The following is an 8,798-nucleotide window of genomic DNA, read 5'->3' on the forward strand; positions in this document are numbered from 1 at the left end:
CTTTTTCTCTAATCTGTGGAAAAATATGAAACACCGTTCCATTTGTGTCTAGGGTCCCTCTACAGCAGTGATCCCCAACCCCCATTTGGTACCGGGCCGCACAGAAAGAAAAAATAGTTTCCATTTTTAAAAAAAAAATAAAAATTCGAAGATGATGTTTTATTTTGAAAAGTGTCCGGATTCTCTCTGTTACATCCGTCTCACTTGACGCACCACAAGTCACGTGATCCATCCCGCTAAACGAAATCCCAAGCTAGCAAAATGAGCAAAACAAACTTCTTTAGAAAGTTTCTTTGCGAAGGGGAACCGGCCCAATGAAGGGACAGAAGAGGAACCTGCACGCTGGTGCTGGTGCACGAACACCTGTCCCTGCTGTCAGAAGGGTTCGAGCGCTACGTCCCGACCACAAAAGATCCACCAACTGCAAAGGAATGGATCCGCGACCCATTCGTCACCAAACCGGGTGAATCCAGCGTGTCGATGTGTGAAGAAGATCATCTGCTGGAAATGACGGGGGCCTTAAACGTCTGTTGGAGACATCAACTCTGCCGTTGTTCTGGATTAAAGTCCTGGCAGAAACCCCGAGATCGCCACAACAGCACTGAAAACCCTGGTGCCATCGCCCACATGGTATCTGTGGGAAGCAGGGTTTTCTGCAGTGACGGCACCCAAAACCGCGTTACGGAGCAGACTGGACCCAAGTAGCACACTTCGGGTTTCATTGCCCCCCATGAGCCCAAGATGGGACCGCCTCAGGGCTCCCACTGATTCGGTGCTGCTGTGAACAGCGAGCATTTTCATGCACTTTGCTTTTGTGTTGTGTCTTATTTTGAAGGTATGTTTAAACGTTACCATAGCGACCAGAGTGTGTTGCATTGTGTTGGGGCAGAAAGGATGTTGCTCTGTTGTTGGTGCCATGTCACGAGGACGCTGCTAATAACGTTGCACATGATTCCACAGTCCTCCGAGAGTATGGGGTGTCCTCCACTGAAACATACAGTGAGTTGAAGTATCTGGAGCACTCACAGGCCCCAGGTTGGAACGCCACGCCATCAAAGCAACTAACTAAGGGATGATTAACTAAGCAACTGACCTTTGACCAATCAGCCAAGACACTAAAACCACACTCATCAATTTGATCCAACAGTTTCTTATTTCGGTTTCGACTGTCCAATACACTTGTGGATTTAATGAGTTGTTTCTTTCTGTAGGTGCTCACAAAAGGGTTTTATCATGTTCATAGCAAGCTCTCTGCTACACATGCTCATCACCCTAACAGAAAAGAGTGCTCACTCCCTAACCCTAACCACTAACCCTAACCCTAACCCTAACTCTAACCCTAACCCTAACCCTAACTCTAACCCTAACCCTGACCCTAACCCTGACCCTAACCCTAACCCTCACCCTAATGCTAACCCTAACGCTAACCCTAACCCTAACCCTAACCACTAACCCTAACCCTAACCCCTAACTCTAACCCTAACTCTAACCCCTAACTCTAACCCTAACTCTAATCCTAACCACTAACTCTAACCCTAACCCTAACCCTAACTCTAATCCTAACACTAACTCTAACCCTAACCCTAACTCTAATCCTAACCACTAACTCTAACCCTAACCCTCACCCTAACCCTAACCCCTCATCCTAACCACTAACTCTAACCCTAACCCTAACCTTAACCCTGACTCTAACCCTAACCCTAACTCTAACCCCTAACCCTAACTCTAATCCTAACCACTAACTCTAACCCTAACCCCTAACTCTAATCCTAACCACTAACTCTAACCCTAACCCCTAACTCTAACCCTAACCACTAAGCCTAACCCTAACCCCTAACTCTAACCCTAACCACTAACCCTAACCCTAACCCTAACCCTAACCCTAACTCTAACCCTAACCCTAACCCTAACTCTAATCCTAACCACTAACTCTAACCCTAACCCTAACTCTAATCCTAACCACTAACTCTAACCCTAACCCTAACTCTAATCCTAACCACTAACTCTAACCCTAACCTTAACCCTGACTATGGCAGGTGACCAGAAGACACGATGTGAACCCAGAGGTGAACAGCGTTTTGTGTTCACTCTTTCATTTTAGTTTTGATGATCAGAAGCATTATGATTCTGGTTCCAGGAGTGTTGGATGGCAAGCATCTCCCACACACACACACACACCACACACACACACACACACACACACACACACACACACACAGATATATGAATTTAGCGATCATTAGAGGGCAGTGCAGTACTTGAGACAGCAGCACTTCCATCTTCCCTTCAACAGGTTCAAACACACTTTCACTGCCCTCTAATGAGACAAGCTGCCAACAGTTTGTGAAGAAAGATCTGCTGTAAGTGAGAAATTATATTTTTTTAGCTAATACAACTTGGAGAAGCCACTTTTGCTGTCGTCGAATAGATCTAGAGCGATAAAGTTCATTCACGGCGCGTGCAGGAGGGATGAGGGTTTTACTCAGTTGTGCTAAGAACTAGGAGTTAATAGTCATTTGGTTTGAGGAATGCTATGAGTTTCAACTATACTTGTGATTTTGAGGTGGATCACACCGGCATTGAAGAGGTTTGAGCTGCGTCTGTTTCTTGACCGGGGTTGAACTTGTTGATCAGACATGTTCCTACAAGGTTTTTCAACAACATCAAGCTGCTGTGTACTTAAATTCTATGTGGCTCAGAGTTGATGAATCAGTCCAACTCAGCTGGATTTAATTTTGGTGCTTCCTGTTTCAGTGTGAGGAGCTCAACTGTAACACTTCCTGCTTACTCACACTGTGTGTCTGTCTAGGAGACCTTCAGAAGCTAATGCATAGAACCCACCATGTCGCTGTTTATATCTTCAGTCTTAATTATAAAGCAGTTTACATGAAATGAGTCTATTAAGAAGTTGACCAGAAAAGCAGTTTAGATTTTACTCTCACAATAGTAGGGCAACAAAGGGAAACCCTGCTGGTGCAGACGTTGCCTGATGATAAATTGGACCTGTTGCAGGAGATCACGTCACAACGTTGGAAGCTGCGGAGCTTCTTGCTTAACGTCAGCTGTTGTCTGGCAGCCGCGGACGTCTTCAGGCATCACAACAAGTTCTGTGAAGCAGGAGGTGAGCACGAGGTGACATCAGCAGAGGTCATGTGCTGAGGCCACTCTTGAATCCACTATCTGCATCCTTTTAATTGACCCTGTTTAGTTTGATAGTCTAATTGTTTTGTGGTTGGTTTCTCATCCTTACATCCCATAGTCTACAGCGTATATTAGATCTATTACACCGTCCCAAACAGGTCTTTTTCAAGGCCTGCAGTGAAGACAAAGGTGGGTGATGAGCACAGACAATTTTTCTTTGAATTATTCTCTTATTCATTCTTAAGTTGTTTATTTATTTTTCATCTTATTTTGTGTTTAAAAAATTAAGATATTTGAGAACATTTGAATGTTTTGATCAGAGCTTTTCTTGTGGAAAACCTGATGCGGCCCAGCCTCTCCCAGACTGTGGCTCCAGCGCCCCCAGGAAAATTGAGTTTGAGAGCACTGCTTTAACAGGAAGAAACCTTGAGCAGGACCAGGCTCATGTAGGGGGACCCTCCTGCTGATGGGGGGCTGGGTAGAGAGAGGAGAAGGGGGAGGACAGGTAGAGGAGAGAATAGGTAGAACATACAGAAATACATTATATTAATGAAAATCAGCTGCCGGTAGAGTCAGGTTGAGTGGGTCAGCGGGGTCAGAGGTCAGTAGGTCAGCATACACCTATGCTGACCCAGTCGGCCGGCGGCTTGCATAAATAGTGTAGTTTTGTATGTGTTTTTGTGCTCTGTGCCCGTCCTCTCCTCTTCTCTCCTCCTCCTCCTCTCCTGTCCCCTCCTCTCCTCTCCTCTCGTCTCCTCTCCTCTCTCCTCCTCTCCTGTCCCTCCCCTCCTCTCCTCCCTGTCCTCTTCTGTCCCCTCCCCCCCCTCTCCACTCCTCTCCTCTCCTCTCCTCTCCTCTCCTCTCCTCTCCTCTCCTCTCCTCTCCTCCCCTCTTCTCCCCTCCTCTTTCTTCCTGTTAAAGGGGAGTTTTTCCTGCCACTGTTGCTTGTCTGGGGTCAGGCCCTGGGATTCTGGAAAGCACCTTGAAACAATTTTGATTGTATAAGACGCTATATAAATAAAGATTGATTTGATTTGATTTTGATTTAACGTACTTGTTAAAAACAAAAATTATACAACGGGATCTAGAACATTTTGACTCCAAATTTAAAATTAAAAGTATGAAACCCAATCTGACCAAAGTGGAAGTAGAAGCTTTAAGATCCTTACAAAATAATCCATTGATTTTAATAAAACCAGCAGACAAGGGCAGTGGGGTAGTTATCATGGATAGGGACCAATATGTTCTGGAGGGTCACAGACAATTGTTTGACAAAAATTATTATATACAATTAGATAAACCAATCTACTGTATGTAGAAACCATCCCTATGGTAAAACAAATTGATCAAACATTGTATGATAAAAAATTCATCAATTCAAAACAGAAAACCTATTTAATCGGCAGTGAAGAACCCAGACCGAGATGCGTTTATATGTTATAATATATGTTATATGACTCCCCTTGGAAGACCGATTGTATCAGATTGCAACAGTGAAACCTATTACACGGCAGAGTATTTAGATTTTTACCTCAATCCTCTCTCAATTAAACATCCCAGTTATTTAAAAGACACCTATGATTTTGTTGAGAAAATTAAAACGCTTTCCATTCCTCCAAATTCTTTTTTGTTTACCATGGACATTGACAGTCTGTCACCGATTGATTGCTGCTTATAGGAAGAACAGGAACCTGAAAGACTATTTAGTAAAGGCCAAACTCAAACCATCATCAACTCCTAAAGCCGCAGGGGAAGGAGAATTTTTTCAACATTGCCTGTGGGTACAGAACAAATGTAATAAAATGTATTCAAAACACAACTAGGAACTGGCCCTCTTACCAAAAATTGTGTTTATTTAATCTTCTGTAACATTTGTGGGATGCAGTATGTGGGCGAGACAGGCAACACATTTCGAACCAGGTTTTATCAATATAAGTACAATATCTGCAAACAACATAACATTCACATTCCCATTATACAACACTTCTTACTGTATGGATGGCCAGCTCTGAAAGCCACGATCTTGGAAGCCAATCCACACTGGACCACGCCCCAGCGGAGGAGAACGGAAAGAAAATGGATTTATCTCCTGAATACTCTTCTGCCAGATGGACTAAATGAAAAATGTTTATTACTCACCTCGTGGACGTTTGTTTATGTTGCCTCTGTCCTTGCTTTGATGCAAACCCTAACCCAATCCTGAACCTGAACCCTAACCCTAACCCTGGGCCCCAAACCCTAACCGGAACCTGAACCCTAACCCTGGGCCCTAACCCTAACCTGAACCTGAACCCTAACCCTGGGCCCTAACCCCAACGCTGGGCCCTAACCATAACCCAATCCCGGGCCCTAATCCTAACCCTTACCTGGACCCTACCCCGGGACCTTAACCCTAATCCCAGGCCCCAGGGCTCAAGATGCCCACCTTCAATTTGACTTTTACTGGGAGTCCAAAGCCCTATTGAAGAGATATGGTGATGTGATTCCAGGAAGGGGGGATGATGGACTGTGCATCCAGTCTTGGTGTCTACGACACCAAGATTAACTTTATCTCATCCTAACCCAGCCCGTGCCTCTCCCTCCGTCTCCTGGTTTCCCCCCTTTTTTCCCCCCAGGAGGACAGGACCGCAGTATGGACCTGATGTGGACATCTTCACAGATAATTTTGGTTACTATTCTATGCTAAGTGATATATCTTTTAACTTTCCTGTAATAAAAATGGGGTTAGGATATTTGGTATAAATTATCAGTTAGGAAGACCTATGTTCATATTTAACTAAATTTGGTAAGACTTGCCTTGTAGAGAAAATAAGAAAACTTTAATGTGTTCCTGTTCATTATCACGTTTGACAAAATCCTGATTGCACATTTCTGCATGTGATGCGGACATTTTCTGTTTATATGGTGTCAGGGTTTCTGGGTTGTGTAGGTCGTTGTGCTGCAGGGGTGGTGTGAGGCACAATTGGTGGCAGCTGGCACTGCTGGCGGGCGCACCTGTAGGCAATTTACATCGTGCTGCCTATTTAAGCAGGTTGCCCTGCCTGTCAGTGCCAGGGTGTTCTGTTCGTCTTGTCAGGGTGTTCTGTTCGTCTTGTCAGGGTGTTTGTTTGTCTCCCTCGTCGTGTGCTCCTGTTCTGTGTCTCCTGGAGGGCCGCTCCTGCTCCGTGTTTCCCTGGAGGGACGCCCCTGTTCGGCTGCCTTCGTGTTCCTCGTGTTCTTTGTGTGCCCCCTCCCCCTGTAAATAAAGCTTGTTTGACCATTTTACCACTGTGTCCTGGCCTGCGTTCGGGTCCTGATCACCCCGTCCGTGACATACGGATTTGGTCTTTGGTTATTTTAATAAGGAATTTCATCACATTATATTGTACTGCGCAACCTGTTACAGTAAGGCTTAATGGAAGACGTGGGTATTTTGAATTTAGTCAATTGTCTTTGTAAAAAAAATCAAAGAAAAGTTAAAAACGAATTGATTTTTAAGGAAAACAACTTGAAATTTATGGATGGTCTTGAACTCCTCGCAGGGCTGGCGCGAGATCCTGTCGCCCTGCTCTTCCTTCCGCTCTACCTACGTCTCCACTTTAGCCTTCCACGTTGGATGGATGCACGTGCTGTTTAGTGCATCATTAGCTAATTAGCCACGAAAAGCAAACCATTGATTTAACAACCCTAGCCTGAAGAAGGTTCATATTAACTGAAACGTTGCAACTTTTGTGCTCACTTTGGAGCAATAAATTAAGAGTTTTTTTATTCCAGTACTGGAAGAGTCAGCTTTTTCCTGAATCTTAACATCTAAATCAGGACGACTTAAACGGAGATGGCCCATTATGACCAAGATGGCTGGACGACGGTGCACTATGGTGGTCGGCGAAGACGAAATAGGTATGTTTCACCGCCACCACCTAGACCAGGCATGGGCAAACTAAGGCCCGGGGGCCACACGCGGCCCGTTAAACGTTTTAATCCGGCCCGCCAAACTTGAAAAATTAAATGAATAAACCTTGTTAATGTTAAATTTTCACTGCAATTCTGGTGTTTTCCCACTAGAAAAAAGACAGTCAGGAGGAGAGTGATGGTGATATCCTGAAGGATAACAGAACTTTCAGTACTTTAAAATAGAAATGGTTATTAATTTTTTTTAAAAAGGCACATTTTATTCATTTGATTTTAAGTGTTTTAAGACTCATTCCAAAGTCAGATATTTTGTTGTAATGCTTCTCTTCATTTGAAATTAAAGCACATGTTTTCTCCATATCCCAAGATGTGTATTTTTTCTCCAATGAGGTGAGGTTACCAAAGCACTCCATCCATCCATCTGCTCCTGGTCCGGCCCCTTTGTCAAATGTTAGAACCCATTGTGGCCCACGAATCAAAATGTTTGCCCACCCCTGACCTAGACGCATCTACACGATACCTACCAAATGTCCAGCACCGCCATAAGCGCTCCTATGCCTCGGTTGTTCGAGGCCAGCCTCCTACTCCACTTCCCGTTCCAGACAATGAGGCGCGGGAAAATCACAGTACATCAACAGACAAGCTGGTAAAACTAATCAACGTTCCAGATTTAATCAGCGTTTAAACAGACATCAAAAAACTCCACAAAACTTTCGATCACGTGACGATGGTGGCGTACATCGGACGCGGACCGACAGGTGACGACACACTCCACCGACCGTGATTTTGGGTACACATACTCCATAAAATCATCAAGTCCACGCATCACCTGAATGTATCTGGAGATAAACCTCCTGTCACCACAGAAAATATGACAAAAACCCTTGCTACAAGCATCAAGCCTTCGACACCATCGGACAACACCATGGACCTCATCTGGGGCAACGCCAAGAACTGGGCCGTGACCACTCTGCTCATTCTGAGGGACCACTATTCGGAGGTCATTGAAACAGAAATAACTAAACTAACAACTTTTACGAACCCTGACTGGGAACAACCCTTCCATATAGCAGCCAACTGGGCACGGCGTCATCTGGGAAGACGCCTTCTCCCAGAGACGGTGGAACGCGCCGAGGCGGTCCTTATAACCTGACTGTCTGAAGAAGATACAGCCCCCACACAAGCCCCAGATCTCCGGGCAGGGACTCTGTCCACAAAGAGAAATCAACAAGGACCTCTCACATTACCTCCGCCTCCACCTTGCTCACCCTTCAGAAACCAACTCACGGCCACAGCGCAGATCCACACAAGACCTGCATCTTCTACAGATATGGACAGGAGTCCCCCTACTCTGCCTCCAGCCTCTCAGTCAGTAGATCTGCAGTCGAAACATACAGTAGCCACCATGACCGACATGAGAGGAGATTGGTCATTATCTCCATCGTCGGAACTAGAGGCTCAGCCCCCTCCATTACTGCCTGAATCACCAGTGCTTAGCGGTCGGCTTGAGACAAATCCCAAGAAGCAGAGGCCAAAGCGCAACACTATGGCCAAGCCAACTGCTACTATGCCCCCATCCTCCCTACAGGGTACTTCGCCTTCACCGGAGAGATCAACTCCAGCACATATCACAGAGGATCCCCTCCCTCCGACCACATCCACCCCTCAGGATAATAGGCCGGGGTCCCCCACCATCTCCCAACAGGACCACTTACAGACCCACTTACCACATTGCAAGACCCACCCGCAAGATCCAGGACTGGACC

The sequence above is a fragment of the Takifugu flavidus genome, chromosome 2 (genome assembly GCF_003711565.1).
Source record: "Takifugu flavidus isolate HTHZ2018 chromosome 2, ASM371156v2, whole genome shotgun sequence".
Taxonomy (NCBI): Eukaryota; Metazoa; Chordata; class Actinopteri; order Tetraodontiformes; family Tetraodontidae; genus Takifugu; species Takifugu flavidus.